The 18,424-nt window shown below is 27.0% G+C and overlaps 1 long non-coding RNA gene across 8 annotated transcripts in view; it reads right to left on the bottom strand.

Moving 5' to 3' along the window:
* Window positions 1-18,058, bottom strand: part of LOC106682129 (uncharacterized) — a 29,802-nt gene extending 11,744 nt beyond the window's left edge. Inside the window, exons 1-8 of one of the 8 annotated variants that reach the window (XR_010844087.1) lie at window positions 17,835-18,056; window positions 16,460-16,557; window positions 15,912-16,038; window positions 14,017-14,135; window positions 13,718-13,933; window positions 5,376-5,488; window positions 2,759-2,939; window positions 1,905-2,131 (exon numbers count right to left, since the gene is read on the bottom strand). This is a non-coding gene — a long non-coding RNA (uncharacterized lncRNA). Of the gene's footprint in view, window positions 1-1,904; window positions 2,132-2,758; window positions 2,940-4,651; window positions 4,972-5,375; window positions 5,489-13,717; window positions 13,934-14,016; window positions 14,136-15,911; window positions 16,039-16,459; window positions 16,558-17,834 lie in introns of those variants that run through there. The other 7 variants (XR_002944962.2, XR_002944965.2, XR_010844088.1 and 4 more) reach the window with 7 other exon arrangements.
* Between the last annotated feature and the right edge of the window lie 366 nt (window positions 18,059-18,424).

Raw genomic sequence — 18,424 nt, 5'->3', positions numbered from 1 at the left:
CCTATCGCAACTGTCAGCGACTGCCAACCGTGTTTAGACTTCGGCTAAAGCTTGTAAAAGCTTAAAGAAAGGGGCAACAATAAAAATATAATATATTTTTTTAAATATTGATATTTTCTAGAATTAAAAAAAAACAAAAAACAGATTGATAGATTTCTAAAGTAAAACAAAATAAGAAAAACATTTTCTTATTTATATAAACAAATTGTTTTTAGTAGGTATAATTTGTCTGCTGTTTGATGTTCAATAGAAAATTTCTTAATCTGAGATAACATTATGAAAGAACCAAGGATTTCATACATAGTTTCGGAGTAAACTGTGTATCTGATATTGAAAGTTATAGGCTAGTAGCCTCAAATTATTTTTAATATGATATATTAGGTCATAATAGTATATTTGAAATGGTATTTTGTAATATTATTGTTGGCTAACTTTATTGAAATAAGTGAGGATAGATGAGCATGGGTACCCTGCGAGAAAATAATTAATAATGAGTAAACTTCCCATATTAACTTTGGCATGGAGAAATGCTGGGTCAATAAAGAAACCAACACGATTTTTACAAAGTATATTCAGTCTCAATGTCCCAATCTTCCTTATAATGCATTCTTCCTTCTGCTGTTGAAATTCAACATATAAATTCAATAAAATAAAACTTAGAGAGGAGATTAAGTTTGTGTAATGCATAGTTCTTTCCCTTTCATAATTATTTTATTGGCTCATTATCATCAGTTACAAAATTTTAACCTAATAAAGTTTAGAGATAATTGTAGGACTTATTTTCCATAAACTCCAACCACTCCTTAAATGTTTACTATTTTAAAAATTAAAATAAAAAAGTTTTTTAAGAATTTATAACCACAAATTTTATTACCCTAATTTAAAAATTGAAATGAACTTAATAAATTCAATCCTGGTACACTGATAAGTGAATTTTCTCAATGAAAATTTTCTGAACTCTAGTGGGAATAATATTTATTAATATTAGTACATAAATATTTTGAAGATGCACAAACAATAACTATATCTTATAAATTTAATAATGAATTATGTATAATAATAATGTATTATTTTGAGAAAATAAAGGGAAAATATCCTAGTAATATGATCATGACCTATAAAGATATTATCTTAAAGTTACAGTAAATTAATTTGTAAAGTTGACAAAATGCTTTCATTCTAAATAGTCTTTTGTTTATACATTTTTTTCTTTTGAATATAACAATTGGAATAAACTGTGGAATCTAAAATGTCTGTGTTCCTGACGATTCAAGTCTTTTTTCAACGTGGTTCTGACATAAATGTTAAGTTAAACATTTTTGAGCACTTATTAATAAATTTAATATTATTTTATTTATTTTTGGTTGTATTTAATGAATAGATGTCGGTTGAATCCAGTTTCTTTTTGAAAAGCCATTAAGGTTTACTAACCATATCATTAAATTTAAGGATTTTGGAGTCAGTTTTAACTTTAAAAGTGAGGATACTTCAATTAGTAATAATTAACTGTCTCAAGATTTTCAAAGCTTATGTGCTGGAAGTACTAGAAAGAGGCAATCTTAAGAAAATCAGGAGAGGTCGTTTCTGCAGTAGATATAGGTGGCTCCTCTACTACAACTGATGCTTCTTTAGAGGAAAAGTTAATGCTTTAATCCCGCAGTTTAGTTAGCTTTTTGTCTAAGCATTGTTCTGTTTTTTCTACATTAAATCATTGCCTTGATTCTCCTATTTTTGCTTGGTTGTGTGATTTCAGTAAACTTATTCCAGAAAACTGTGCAGCAATGTCAGATTTTTAAAAAAAAATTTCCGTTTTTAGAATTTTTCACATTCACTCAAAAACTTGGGTTTGGTATGCTTAGAATTTTTCAACAAACACTCACTCACACACTTCTTTGACAATTAAAGGCATTGGCTTTTCTCATGAAGACAGAGCAGGTTACATTCATATATATATATATTTTTTTTTCGGCTACCTTGGTAATTCTCACCGAATTTCCACATTTGGCTAGGTTGTTAGTTATTCATGTTGGTTTATTCTCAAAATTTTATTTATGAGCTGCAAAAATCCAGCATGGTACATGATTTTAGTATTTATATCCATAATATCAACACCTATGTTATAGGGTAGTTTCTGAAAAACAGAGAGTCAAGACTAATTTAATTGCAGGCATATTTAAGAACTAACTAAAGTAATATGGACAATAATTATTTAATAAATTTAGACTTGACATAAAAATTTCTGTTAACTTTAAAATATAAAGTATTCAAATGTGTAAGGTTACTTTGTTGACTTTACCCATTATTCGATTCTCCTGAATCAGAGTTGATAATGATCCAATAATGTGAAACTAATTATTAATCTACTAATAATGGCATACAATTTTAACTATGATTTAATTTTTATTTTTTAGCATCAGGGATGACTTAATTTTAGTATCAAAAATTGTTTCATTTGTTTATTATCCTTATACTGCCAAATACCGAATAACTGCTGATTAAGAATAATTATTTTAGAAGCATAATCTATCTTATATGTTTTTGAAACAGTACAAATTATTTACTATTGTAATATAGAATCAGTTTTGATTTTGATAAAAGGTTCATTTCAAGTGATTGATAATTTTAGATTTCACAGTGTTGCATTAGATTGAAAATGATAAGTTCTTGAAGACATGTAAGGCTCTGAATCTTAAATTATAAATTTGGGACCAGTAACCAGATAATACAGTATAAACAAAGCTAATTAAAATTAACTTACGAATTTCCAATTGTTCTTAAAATTCTAATTTTCAATTGTTTAGATGGTAAAGTGCGCTATCGTTCATCACTGTCTGTCGTGTCGAGTTGTATGAAACAGAGGAGTTCTTCCCTTCAAGGATTCGGATCATGACCTCATTTTGAAGTTCAGTACCTGACACTTCCTTCTTGAAATAGGACATCTGGGATCAATTTTTCAGTTTTAATCAGCAAGTAGATTCCTGGGTGGTTCTAATGATGTAGATGACTTTAACAGTAGTAGTCTGTTTGGTCAACAATGCCAACACTTATTTACTTAGAAAAATTGGGACTTTTTCCTTTTTTTCTTAAAAAAAAAAAAAAAAAGCTAAGCTCCTGCCATAGATGATTTGAAAATAAAACCAGAAATGATCATACATTACAAATGCAATTGAATAATTTACTTTATATTTTCAACATGACTTTGAGTATAAAAAAAAAAAACTTATTCAGAAACATTAAACAGAGACTGATTATTTGTAATTTATTTTTTAAAAAGTAATTTTCATCGATTTTGTGAAACATTTTACCTATTTTGATATGGATAGAACATATTTGGTGGGGTATTATTTTATTTATTTAATTATTCTTGCTACTTTTTTTAACAATCTTTTTACAGAGTATTAATTTTGGTAATTTTTTATTTGAAATTTAAAAAAAAATTAATAATCAATTAAACCAACTATACTCACTTTTCAAAATCTATTTATTATTATTACTGGCTAATATAAGTATAAAACTATTGATCCTTTTAAATAAGGCTATCCATAACTAAATGGAGCATTGAACTTCTTACATTATGAGTTGTAGCATACAATTTTGTTTCTTTTATAATTAAGTAATTTTTCATTTTAACAATTTTATTATTTCTCGATATGACAGACAGTTTATTTCCTTGATGCTTAGGTTTTAACATTGAATGAAATAACTTTTGAGTAATGTTGCCATTTTTATTCAAATTTTTTAAAAATTTATTTGGAAGCAAAACAGTTTAAAAAAAATATGTCAAGCCACATTTATGCTATGTAACAAATTAAATAACTTTGTGTCATGTAACAACTATTCAACTCGTTAGAAAATGCGAAGATGCTACCTTTGAGTAACTTAGGTACAAACACGGCCAGGTTCACTCATTAACAATGTTTAAAAGTTTGAAAAAACAGTATTTTACTAAAACAGCTAAAATTAAGTAGTAAGCACTCTACTAAAGATTTAGTGGTGTTTCGTGGTCTAGAGGTCCGAGAATTCTGCTATGATTGGCTTCATCAGACCTGGCCGTGTTAGAAACAAGTGCTTGTTGTGTTGGCTATTTTTTATAAAGAAGCCACATATTTAGGTACATTTTCAACACCTTGCTGGTATTTTAAGGAAAGAGCTTTAGATTGGGATAGAGGATGGAACTACCTGTTGGAAACAATTTCTGGCTTATTTTGTGAAAAAAATGGACCGGGCAGTGTTTGTAACTGAACAAACTACTAATTTTTGCATTATTTATTAATATTGTTATATTATTATATTATTATTATTAAATATATTGTGATCGAATACAACTTTCCCACCCAATATTGGTAAAATCAAAGAAAATATCTAACTTCTTACTAAAATTATGTACCTTTCACAATGTACACTCAGACACTAATGACTCAGTGAAATCCAAGTATGTGTACTGAACAGAAAGAAGTATTTAACTTTAACTTTATCTTTATCTTAAAGTTCAAGTTATTTTATAGCAAAGTAGAGCAAATCGAACATATTTAAATTAATACATTTTTAAAAAGGAAAATGGATTTCTCTGTTTCCTATTTGAGAAAGACTCTAAAATTAGGAGAAAAAAATACTGTCAGTGAAGTAAACATGATGAGGTGTTTGGTGTTAATGCAGGACAAGTGAAATCAAGAAAAAAATGATGTTTATTTATTTAGGATGACATTTTTGAGTGGAGTAGTTTTCTTTTTAATTTACAGTCTGATCGATTGAAATCAGTATGAAAAATCTTGAAGAGTAGTCTTAAGAAAGTTGTTGCTGTCATCAGTTCTTTGTTGTCATATATCAGTTGTATATTTCCTTTCCTTTCATGTTGGTTTAATCTAAAACCAATATTCTGACGCTGTTTTTTTTTTGTTTTTTTCCACAAACCATAAAAACAACGTTCTACTTGATCATCACTGCTGTGGTTGCTAAATGAAGTAGCAAATACTGGCAGATTATATAAATCAATGAAAAAATATTAGTTAAAAATGATAAACATGTTATATGGCTGAAAGTTAATGGAAATTGTGTTGATTAGCAAAAGTTATATCAACATATTACATAGTGTAAACAAGGCTAAAAGTAAATTTGGCAAAGTAAGTAAAATTCAAATTTCTGAATAAATATCATGTCATATCAGGTCAATATTTCCTCAAATTAAGAATGCAAATACAATTTGAAATATTATGATAAATTTCTTTTGGTAGCATATTCCAGACACATATTAATAACATAAATGAGACTTTTATTTTGGGCATATACTGTGCAAAAATAAAGCATATTAAATAAAATATTTGTTCTTTTTTTTTGTAATAATAATCATTCAATTAAATAACCAATTAATGACTTACAAAATTGTGGCATCACTTGATCTGATCTAGTAATTTAACACAAAAATTGTCATACAGCATGCCTGGAACGGCACAAGATAGTCGAATCATAAATATTTATTTCTTAGAAAAGCCTGGAAAAATAAAAAACAGTATGTATATTTAGATTTAAACTTTCTAAGTTATGATACTATTACATTTTTCTAATTAACAAAAAATAATGATAATGATTGTAAGAATGATCAAAAACTTAACAATTTTGTTTTGGACTACCAATATGGGAGACTTGAGCTCCAAATTTTATTTTTTCAGAATTGTTTTTTTAAATATAAATATTGTATAGGGCTATCTAATCACCATTTTAGTATTTTTGGAATTACTATTAGGATAAGTACAAGTAATGTTTCTTGAGTAGGTTCTTTTCTCTTACAGAACATGACTTTAGACCATTTTGCTTGGTTTACTGATGCATGACACCGTTCATTTCATGGATTAATTATAAATAGATATTTGTAAAATATTACTGCTTAACAAGAATGAATTTTTTTTCAAGTATATTAAGTTCATAAAAAAAAGGAAAAAAAAAGCTGTTCCATAAATTTTGCTGAAATCAATAAAATTATTAGTTTATTTTTTTACCAATAGACACATTAAAAGATAAAGCATATTTTGTAAAGGCCTTTATCTTTGAAAGTATTAGCCCCAAAAGTGCCAAAGATAATTTAGAATACTTAGATGGCTAATTAGAAAACAAAGGGCACAATATATAGATTGCTAGATTTTATACCTTCTTGTCTTCATGAATCAACTTATTTGTGTACTCAAAATAATTAATAAAACAAAAATATGGAAGAATTGTGGATATATAGCATTGAATGTTGCTGTTTGTGTAAAAATCAAAATATTAAGAGCTTATCAGTTATTTTTTATTTACTTTTTTTTTTTTGTAAGGTGAGTAATGCATGTCTTTAAATTAATTATTTATTGAATAAGATTAAAACCTAACAGATTAGTACACAGTGTATCCAAGAGATTAGGTGATTTTAATAAAGGCCAGGCTTAATTATCAGCTAAAATTTGTTAAGATTTTTTATCAATCATAAGTAAATTAACTAGTCATAATTACCAAACAACACATTTTAATGATGTATAAATATATTTTTTTAAGGTACAAAAACATTGGCTTATAGCAATGAAAAACATTAACTTACATACTGACATTATGTTAATTTTTTTAAATTATAATAACAGTGACAACATGATAACAAACTGAACAAAATCACTATTCCTCAATTTATGTAACTTAATTTTTTTACACTGATTAATTATAGATTTTTTCATGAACCTCTTTCTAAACAAAACTAGTACCCCTTCTGAATGTGACAAAAAAGTAATGGAGTGAAAATTTAAAAAAAATATCATTCTGGGATCTATGACTTCTTGAAGATAATTGATGAATCTAGTAACTCAAATAGTTTAATTTGGCCACAATATTTATGTAAAATATAATAATTTCTTTTTCCTTATTTACACAAATTGAATAAATGAATAAATAAAACATTAATAGCCATTCTGTGAATACATACAGCATGTCATTCTGTTTTACAAGGTCAAATAGTGGAATTAAGAAAACAAAAATGAATAACGGTCTAATAGGTGTTGGAAGAATATAAAGCTTCTGGGACGTTTAAATAATTAAAAAAATATAAATAGCTAACAGAAATATGATAGAGCCTGATCTCGCAGATACATTGTGCTGAACTAAGGGTTAACAAACACAAAAGTTTATATTAAATTATTTACCATCAGCATATATAATCAACCAATTACAGTATTTGTATTAATTGGTTTTATACTAGCAAATATTTGGGTCATTCTCCAATTTTAGTGCTATTTCAGTTACAGAGCTTTTTATGAATGATCAATCAACTGAATGTGAATGAATTTACTTTTCTGTTACTATCATTCTTGAGATCCACATTTCTTTCTCACTTTGTGGTTTTAGTCATTAATAGTTTCCTAATAATAAAATATATTATGCTTGTCACTTGTTGCAGTATACCCTTACAAAGTAAAATTAGTAAATTAGAATTTACAAAAAAGATGCAGCAAACAGGTAACCTCCTTTGTTCTCTTCCTTAACCTATTCAATTGATTCCATGCTGTGAAAGAAAATGAAAAATGAGTAATTATTTTTATTGGTGATCACTCCCTAGTGCATTGCATAGCATTGTTTCATAGTTTTTCAGAACCTCTTTAATTACATTTTAATCCCCTCATTTTTTTAAAGCTTCTCTTGAGTGTAAAATTGAAAAATGGTCAATTTGTCTCTCCCTAGTCTCAATAGAAATTCTCAGAGGGCTAGGGAGTGACCACAATGGCAATGGAGGAACAAATATTTAATTTTCTCCTAATAGTTCATTATTAGAACTTCTACAAGTGGGATTCTCAATTGGTAGTTCAGGACGCTGATGTTAGTTAAATTATTAAAGAAGATATTATAAATCTTCTTTTACGCCCTAAATATTTCATAAAAAAAGAGAAGAACAGTATCTTTATCCCCCACATAAAATGAAGGGAAAGAGCAGTTTAGGTAATGAGTCTCTACTTGCCAGTTTGGTATTTTTTCTTCCCGAAGTCATCAAAGTGTTTTTCTCAAGTAAGTTAGTTCATCTATAAATAAATAGTACTAAAGGCTTCTGCTAGATCCTCAAAATCGTTATTAAATATATGATAATGGTTTATACAAAAATAATATTTATTTGACATTGGATATTATATTCAATATTGAGTTTTGTTGTTATAATAGACAGACTAGTACTGAAAAAGAATGAATGCTTCAAGTATTTAAAAAAAAAAATGTTTTACGGTTGAAAGTCATTTATAATCAAAATAGCAAGACTGAATACTGCTAAATAAATATCTTATATTAAAATTAATACAGTAATTAGGTGCTCTATTTCTGTTTATCACTCCTTGGTTATATATGTCACAGCCAGAAATAGGGGTGGTTTTTTATAATTATATCACAGTATAACCACATTTTAAATTAAAAAAAAAAAATTATATCACAAAAACTATCAGATTAAGTATATGTCTGCTTCAAAAATTATTAAAGAGCATTGCCTGAAGGCAGTAAAAAATAAATAAAAAATAATCGCTCTACTTTAAATTTAAGAAAAATTTGATATTTAGTGTCTGATTTGGAGAATGATCCATGTATTTTAAATTCTTATAATAAGATAGAAGTATATATTAGAGATCTACTAGGAAACCAATATAATTCAATTAAGACATAAAACATTGATACATGTTTTTAATGATTATTGTGTATGTATATATATACATTTGAAAAGTGACTAATAATCCTCAACCATATCAATGTATATCTTAAAAAGTTATTTGTATTTACATATTATCTTTGAATTTCATTAAATTTATAAATAAAATGAAATGAAATGATAGAAAACCTTAGTAAAAAATAGGAAAAGATACTTTATAAAGGTTGGTGGAAGTGTGTTAAGAAAACATTGAACTATTTTCAGTAATAGATATGAATTCCTGTCTTTATTTTTTGCTAAATTACATAAATATTGTTTGCTTCAATTTTACTTTCTAAATTAAAATGATGTTTATTAAAAATGTATGTTTCTTTAAGAAGGATAGAAACTTACGATGTATACTTAAATAATTTTTTAATTACTTAATAGTTTGTAAAAAGTTATGTATAGCAAAATGTTATTAATGTCGATTAGAAAATCTGATGGATCTTGGACTGATTTGATTTAATAGAATAAACTAAGAGGATATTATTTTTTCTAGGTGTCAACTGCTAAGGTTTTTAATTTTTAAACATAATTTAATTAACAAATACAAACTGATTGGTTTGTTTAATAATTGATTTGATCTAGAGTATGAGATTGTATGAAGTGTGTTTAACTGTAATTATACATAAGATTGGTAGATATTGTTTTACAATGTTCAATTACAGTTTTTAATGCATAGTTTTAGTTCTTAAGCCAATTTAGTTCATAGATTTTTATGTCAAACATGATATTTTTATAATGGTCCATTAAGATAAAAATAAAATAAGAGTAAACTTGAGAATAGGTGGTATTATGCTTGTAATAAAGATATTTTGATTCCCATAAATAATTAAGTGTTTAATTTTGGTTTGATTAAAAAATCTTTTAAGTAATTTTGATAATAAACAAACAAGTATTATCTACCTTCTGACTTATATCTTCAAAACTTATTCTCAAGCTGTTATTTCACGATTAAAAAGCTAAGTGGAAGAAGATTTTGTGTAAGAATTTAGAAAAATAGAGATTTTTATTTGGATGAGTATTTGAAATACTCCTTTTTACATAGCACCATGTTTAATTTTTCTAAATCTTATAATAGTGGTAGTTTTCAGAAATAAAGAAAATATTTTGTATAAAATTGAAATAAAAAAAACCGTAATCAATTTTTCTCAGTCGCATTTTGTTTCATAACATGTTCTTCCATTTAGCTCTCCAATTTTTAATCTTCTTCAGTACAAATATTTTCTTATCTACTAAATATATGTGTAATTAAAAGACAATATGTCTAACTAATTATAGATGGCTGTTGTATAGTTTATCTTCTGTCTTTAGTTTATATTGAGTCTTTTAATCAGTATTTAAATTATAAATTTTTTATTAAATATAAAGTTTGAATTGTAACTTCGGTTTAAGAGTTTTGTGATTAGAACATCTTTTTCTTTCCCAAATAAATGTTTCTAATTATGCAAATTATGTGCAATAAATATTTTTTTTATTATTAGTTGATAATTAACTCCTAATTTATTCTTCTTCAGCTAAATAAGAAAATTTAAGAGGTTGAATAACTTGAATTAATTGTGCATGAGATGGTTGATAATGAGAAAGGGGGAAGGAAATTTTCAAAACATACAAAAATTCACCCTTGTGTATTTCTATTTTTTGATGTTTCTACTCACTACTGAAAGTCTTTATTAGGGTAAACAAGAGAAAATACAAAAATAATATGAATGACTAGACCAAAAAGAAGCTACTGATAAAATCTAAACTATTACATTTATGGTGTTGGTACAAAAACAATGTCACATGAGCATTTTTGGAGTAGCATACATAAACGCAACTGCAGTTTCATCTTTACAGAGGGAGACTACACGTGTGGGATCATTGTTTTCAATGAATTTTTTTTTAGTGATACTATATTAAATAATGTTAGACACCTGACCAAAGGCTCTTGCCTTTTTTTATTTTATTTTTTTTTTTTAATGTATTTTAAGGATCAGTATTCCTTAGATCAGGCCAACCTAGATTTAATTGTATCACAGCAATGTAGAACACACTGTAAAGACAAATAGCATGAATATTTAAACAATAAAGTTGTGAAACCTCACATCAATATACTTATTTTATTGACTGAACCTCAAGATCCACAAAAATACATATTATTGACAGTCAGGAAAATGTTACTAATATATACATGTATATTACTGTGTAAAACAACAAAATACAAGATTGTAGTGAAAATAATCTAGTTATCCAGCAGCTCAGTATAAGTTGTATTGACGAGCTCAGTTTTGGTGGTAATGAAGTCGCAGGTATGTTGGATATTTAAGATTAAATATTACTCCACAATTAAGTTTTGTGGAGGTGCACCTATTTAACAGAAAATTTGAAACTAAAGACTGTATCTAATAATTTTTTGTACAATGAGAAAGAATTTTTTTTTCTGGAAATCTGATTCAACTGAAAAATGAACAGAAATGGAGTTATCTCCTTACTGTTTTCAACAACACCTCAATAATATTTTATATTAATGTATTTTTCAGACTTATTTGTAAATAAAAACAGGTAGGAGGAAATGCTGTTATGTATTTGATTGATGTATGTCATAGCATCACTACAGACGTAATACCTTATTTTAGTAAGGTGGTTTGATAGACAAATTATTACAGAGTTCAAACAGGAACTTCTTAGCAATCTACATCATAGTAAAAATTCCTATACTAGTACTTCCTTTGAATCTGTGAGAAAATAACCAATTAATTGTTAAAAATATTTTCTTTTTATTATTGGCTGGTTTGAAATTCAATAAAATCACTGGTTCCTTAGGATTTAAGATTCTTTATGTACCTGGCTTTTCTTCTGATGGCCAAGGTTTTACAACATAAATGTGGTTGTAGATTTGTCCAATTCTAAAAATGTGATCCAAATTTAGTTTACATCCCAGAATCTTTTTACTTGGGTTATGGTTAAAATCTGATAGTGTTTATGATGGCCATACCATATCTTTGCTTTTTGTATAACAGCTGGTAAGGAAACAGTAGGTCCTTAGCAAGTGCTAAACTCATGACCCTTTGAATCAGTTGTAGTGGTACACCTCTGAATATTCCCACATTGTTGAGATAAGATACATTTCTGCTCATAAAAATATGGTTAATCTGGTTAACTATTGATCTCCCATTGATTGAAAAAGTAAGCCACACTATCTGAAGAGTACTAGGTTTCTTTAAAATACTACTAATTTGTAAAGAGAGAAATCTGGATTTGGTTTAGGCTTCAGCGATATTGCATTATAATTTTTAAAACATTTGATCTCCATTGAAAGAGTAGTATTTTTAGTAACAATGGATAACAAGATTTTTGTCAAATAAGATATTAAGTCCAATGGGATTTTAGATGTGTTATTTTGTGAAATAACAATTTCTTTTCAAGTACAAATAGTGTTGAGGATTTAGGGAGGGCTTTATAAAGAAAAGAGGAGGAGTATGTTTCCATTAATAGACACCACACCTGACTGAGCTCAGAACAAAGGAACATGGCTGTTCCATTGTTCAGAGCAGTGTCATAGTGTCACCATCTACTGTTTTATTTACAAATCAAATAATAAAACTTATTTTCTACAACAAATAGTAGAATTAAAATTGAGATAATACAGCTCGAAAAAAGAGAGTTATCATGTATAGCATTAGGCAATGATAATGTGTTATTATCTCTTTTAGAATGGGTCATTGATGATTATTAATAGTTGTTATATATTAATTACCTATTAATAAATTTAATAAATTACAGTTAACTCATTAACTATTAAGTCTAACTCATTAACTAATAAACTTAATTACCTACAATTTTAATAGCACTTAACCAACTACCTTAAGTATGTTAACTAATACTGAATACTATCTGAAACTAATGTATTAATCAGTGTATATATTAATAGTATATACCATATACTATATTAATGTATAAAACACTAATAATAAAACTTAATACTAATTATAACTAATAATAATATATGACTACACTCACTCATTACCATAACTCTACTAATTAACTAAACTATTTTAGTTATAATATACTAATTTTGGGAGTAATTAACTAATATAACTAGTACTTAACTATTTTTAATTTACTAATATTTTAGTTAGCTTAATTAATAACTATTAGGCTAACTAATCATCGAGAGGTAAGTGGATGAAGGGGTTACGGTACAAATAGTAAATTTTAAGAAAAGTTCAATTTTTTTTAGTTAGAGCTTGTACATCTTGAAGTGTACATAGCCCCTTCTACATCTAGATATCTCAGATATTAATTGGATTTTCAGGTTATAGTATCTCACACTAACTAGGTTGGCATCTACTCCCTGCATTCACTCTAACGATTAAAAAAAAAAAATGTTACATAGCCCCTGTTGTGAGTTAGATAGATAGAGAGTTTTATAACAAAAGACAAAGAGTATTAATGAATGCCACTAGGAAACAGACCTCAGACAAAGGAAACACAGTCTAGCTGTTGAATAGGAAGTTTCTTATTTGATTTAGGAAGGAAAGCAATCTGTGGTATTTTGTATTTAAAATTAACATAATAAACATTTTATTGTTTGATTACAGGGTACTTTATTTATAAAAAAATTCCTTGTACTTAAAAATGTTAAAGGAGTAAAAAGTTAAAAAAGGAAGATAAAAATAAAATGTTAAGTCATGTAGGTCTAAGAGATTAAAAAAAAAATTGTTTTCCATGTTATAAAGTAAAAAAGTTTTGGTCAAAAGGTTTATTTTTTATTTTAGAATAACTTCCATTGAAATAAATAGTAAGCATAAATACAATATTTTATTAGGTGCCATAATATTTAAAGACTGGTTATTAAACTGTGAAAAATTCTTGGCTTTTATTAAACCACTTTATTTCATTATTGGTAAGCCAAATTAAATGCTTTTTAATAAAATGAATCAGAAGGATGTGTAATAATTATTACATCAGAGTAGGTAGACATTTTTATATTATTATTTTGGGAGAATTTATTTTAAAAAATAATTATAAATTTCTGAATTTGTAGTATAACCATACCAGTAAATGTATTTTGTCATATAGAAAGTGACCTTTGCTTCATGTTCATAATACATTATTAGACTTCCAATGGTCAACAGGACATCCAATTTGATGAGATCAACTTCTTACAGCTGTTTTACTCTTATTTAAATTTTCAGTTCCCATCCTGTCAACTAGTTCTTCTCTTTTACTAAATTTATTGCCTTGCCGTAATAGAGATTTTCTGGGATATTTCTATTAATAAGAACAAAATATAAAAATTAAAGTAAAATTATTTTTAAACCTTTAATGTTATATACAATTCCATTAATGAATACTTTTCATCGTCCCGGGTGTGTTTTTTTAGAACAAATAAATAAGTCCTGGTTCTGCTCACTTTTAGGTCTACTGCAGGCAACATTCACGTTAAACTCAAAGTAGAAGTAGATATAATAAACTGCAACACACAAAGAAGAATGCTATAAATTGTTAAGAACTAATACTACAAAATGATTGACTAATGTAATTTATTATACATTTAAAAATATTTCAGAAGGTTGCAATGTTCTCCCCCAAATAGACAAACTTAATATCTGTGGCAGGCAACATTCATGTTAATATCAAAGTATAAGTAAATACAGGGTACTCTATAATGTAAGTAATATTTGCAAATTGATAATAAAAAAAAGAATTTGACTCATGTAATTCAATATAGATTATTTTTTTTTATTTTCTTTTTAGAAAGTCTGGTAAGTCAATTTCAATAAATTTTTTGAGGTTAAAAACTTCCAAAATTTGAATATATTTTATTCCAAATTATCATGATGTTGCACAACATTTTGTGACTATTGTCCCATATTCATGTACTTTAATAAACCTCATAATTAGTAAAATTTTTAAAAAGGAAATTAGTTGATTATCTACATGGCTGAAAAAATTGCTTTACTCTCATAATTTAGAATAAAATATATTCAAATTGAGAATGACTTTATCTTCACTGTTTAGATTTTACATTATAATACATGGCTATCACATATTTTCAACATCACAACCCTGGAACATTAAAAACGCGGCCAATTCTGAAGAACATACATTATAGAAAACCCAGTTTAAAACATCGGGACATTCCCAACAAATATGTCTGTAACCTTCAAGGTTTTGCTAGCTCATTAGTTTTTGCCTGATTAGCAACCAATTGTTGATATTCATGAGTGTCTTATGTTTCTTCATATCCTGGTTGATTTAGTCTAACCCTGGGGAGTTGGTTAAAACCTAATTGTACAACAAAGTTACGTATCATCAGGAGTTATAATCATTATTTCAAAGCCAGAAACCACTAAGCCAACAAACTGCAATCCATGAGTGCTCTAGTTGAAAAACCTCACAACCCTGGATTTAGTAGGCTGTGAGGAAAGCCTACTTAACATATCTTCTTATGCAGACTCATACTGATGTTCATATGTAAGTATGTTGTTTCCCAATTGCCCAATATTGTAGGGGACAATAAAATATAAATAAAATCCTTATTATGAAGTGATGGAATTATTGAAAACACAATTACTCAATTTGATTGTGAATTGAATTATTTTCAGCTTTCTTAATGTGCAAACGTTTTTGTAGCTTATAATAGTTTGGATAATAATTTTATTCTCATTCTTTATTATTATATTTTAAGTAACTTCAAAGTATAATTACTTATACTAATATTTTTTGTGTTTTATGGGAATAAAGTAGGTAGTTTCAGGTATGTACAGGAACAAGAAAAGAACAAAAGCCCATATCATTCAAATAAATTTAACAATAGTACTTAAATTTTTCGCAAATAGTATTGTAAACACCGTGTTTAATAATTAAGTTGTAATTAGCATTTACTTAGAATTAGTATTTAATTCAATTACATTAATTTTTATTTAAAAAGTATGCAGTAGGAAGATTTGCCCACTTTCAGTTTTGTGTATTTAGACTATATCCAAGTTTTAGTTAATTTTAATCATTCGAACTGAGGATGAGCCATAAAGATTGATCATTATTTAGTCATTTCATATAATGCTAATTATTAAACCATTTTTCTGTATCAACTATGGTATCTTTAACCATTACCTCACTAATAATTAAACTTTCGAAACTACGTAATAAGTGAGCGATAAGTCATGATATTATGTATTATGGTTAAGTTAATGTTACAAATGTAATATTTAGGGTATGATAACGGTGAAGTAGAAACAAATGTTACCTGACAAGCAGAAGACGAAAATTGTAAAAATAACAGATAGCACAATTAGAAGTATTCTGCTGAATTTTTCACTACTCAAAACTGGATGTCTAGATGGACTTAGAAACCTTCTTGCCCTTGTCCTATGCTGTTGACAAATATTACATTTACTATTAAATATAAAATATAATAGAATTTTTAGTTGTGCATTTTAGATGTAATTATTCTATAATGCAATAGTAAAAATTATATGTATTATACAATATAGGTGTAAATTTAATCTATTTTTTCTGTTGTTGAAGTTATTGTTTGCATTATTATTATTTTATATTTACTTTTTTTTTGTAATTTCAAATATTTTATGAGGAAAAATTTTTAATTTACCTTTACTCCTTTTTGATAGTTCTAATGTAATATAAATTAATTTATGTATAGTGATAATGATACAAGAATCATTATTCTTTGGAAATGTCTATACTATATTAAAAACTTTGCCTAAAGCAATAATTTGTTATTCTAGTATACAAATATTATGCTTGAATTATGTTAGTAAAAACAAGTACTTCTACCTCTCGATGGTGAGTTATTTCAGTTGCAGGAGCATTATCAGTATTTAGCATCTGAAGCAACTTTCAAATCTCTACACTGTGGGCATGCAAGTAGGAATCTGACAAAAATAATAAGCTCATTAGAGTAGACAAAAACAATATATTTTTAGGTGATCAAGCAAATATAAATTTATATTTTAGTAATAAATTAACAAGTTTACAGTAGTTTCATTAGTTATTTCTTATGATATCACAAATTATATAATGGTGTGGTAATAAAGGGCTCAGTCATTTTGCTAAATGGAAATTTAGATATGGTGGAGTAGTGCAAATTTGACCAAATGCAAATGTATGAAGATTTTATTAGTTCCTAATATTCGATTTTTCAGAATAGTCTTCATATTAAAAAAAAAAAATGATTATCTCATCTTCAAACTTAAACTCAAAAAGTTTTAGGTTTACTACCCAAGAAAAAGAAAAATATAAAATTTGTATAAGAAATTTGAGTTGAGAATGAATGTGGTGTAAAACAAGGGAATTAAAAGATAATAGATTTTACCTTGAAATAGAAGATAATGAAAGAAGCTAAAATCATAAGATTCATTAAAACTAATTATTGTAGAACTAGAGAAAATGGAATTGGAGAACACTGGAGCTATTCAATTTGAATTCCCATTTAACACATCTTGATAAATAGGTTAGTAACCAACTCTAAATGATGTACATAGTGATACTGCTACTGGTAAGATCCCTTCCATGGTCAGAAGTAATCACCTTCATCATTCTAAACCCAGACTGACTTCAATCAAGATAACAAAACTATCAGTCTGATGGGCTTCACTTGTACATCAGACACAAAATAGTGAGGTTCTTGTGCAATTCTTGATAAACAGGAATCTTAATAGGCCATTATTTTGGCATTTCCTTTCATTTAAAAAAGAAACGCATGAATGATCAGTTTATTTCCAAATCCAATTTCTCAGTAAACCCTCTAATACACGTTTTGAATGATCGAAATTTAAGAAAATTTGGTAATCCATCAGCCTTAATCCTAGACGACCAATCTGTCGAACACACACGAAACAAAAATTAGAACTGAAAGAGAGGCGAACTATTCGTTCTTAGTGAAGTTTTATTGTTTTGGGTAATCTTTTGAGAAGGAAAAGCATGTAAGAAGACATAGCCAAACCTTACATTGCCAGGATAAAAGAGATCAAGGACTCGAGGTATCTGTTGCTACAAGTAATTTTTCCTAAACCTGATTTTAAGTTAGTTACTAATAATAATTATTTTATGATAATGGGTAAATGTAAAGTTTTAATCAATATCTGTAAACAAGTTTACTTATGGAATCGTTGGTAACATTCGATTCACATAATCTTTATACAGTACTCACATTATCAAATAAGAAGATGCAGTTTCAAGAATTGTCCGGTCTACCATTTATAAATGCAGTTTTTATAGTATCATTTTAATATACCTTTTTATGATTGTAAAACAACAGAATCAAGACCTTTTTTTGATGAAAAAATAAACGGGGGAGGGAATTATAGATTTTGTTGACAAACATTAAGACTAACCTAGCCATTTAATTTAATGCCAGCTGCTAATCGCGATTTGATAATAAATCGCTATTTTGGTTTGATAAGGTTCTAACTGGACTAGTCTTAATTTTGTGAAAAATACTTAGAAAATTTAAAATGCTTTAAATTATTTTTAATTTGTCAATATTATCCTGATTACTTTCTATGGCTGTAAATTAAACTTTCGAAAATGATTTAGTGGAAATATATCTAACTCAGATTTTATATAAAATATGCCGAAAGGCAGTTAGAAACTTTTCACAAATAATGAGAATAAACTGCATGGAAAGATTTGGCAATAAGCTTGGAAATAGAGTTGGCCTAAATACTGAATTTGCAATAAAGCTACTTCTTAAGTGCCTTTAATTTTTTTATATTATAAATCTCTCACAGTCAGCAGTAA

This window comes from Halyomorpha halys, unplaced genomic scaffold (genome assembly GCF_000696795.3).
Source record: "Halyomorpha halys isolate HHAL.00 unplaced genomic scaffold, Hhal_1.1 Scaffold390.1, whole genome shotgun sequence".
In the NCBI taxonomy this organism is placed as follows: Eukaryota; Metazoa; Arthropoda; class Insecta; order Hemiptera; family Pentatomidae; genus Halyomorpha; species Halyomorpha halys.
Note: the sequence above shows the minus strand (reverse complement) of the source record. Positions and strands in the feature narration are given on the sequence as shown.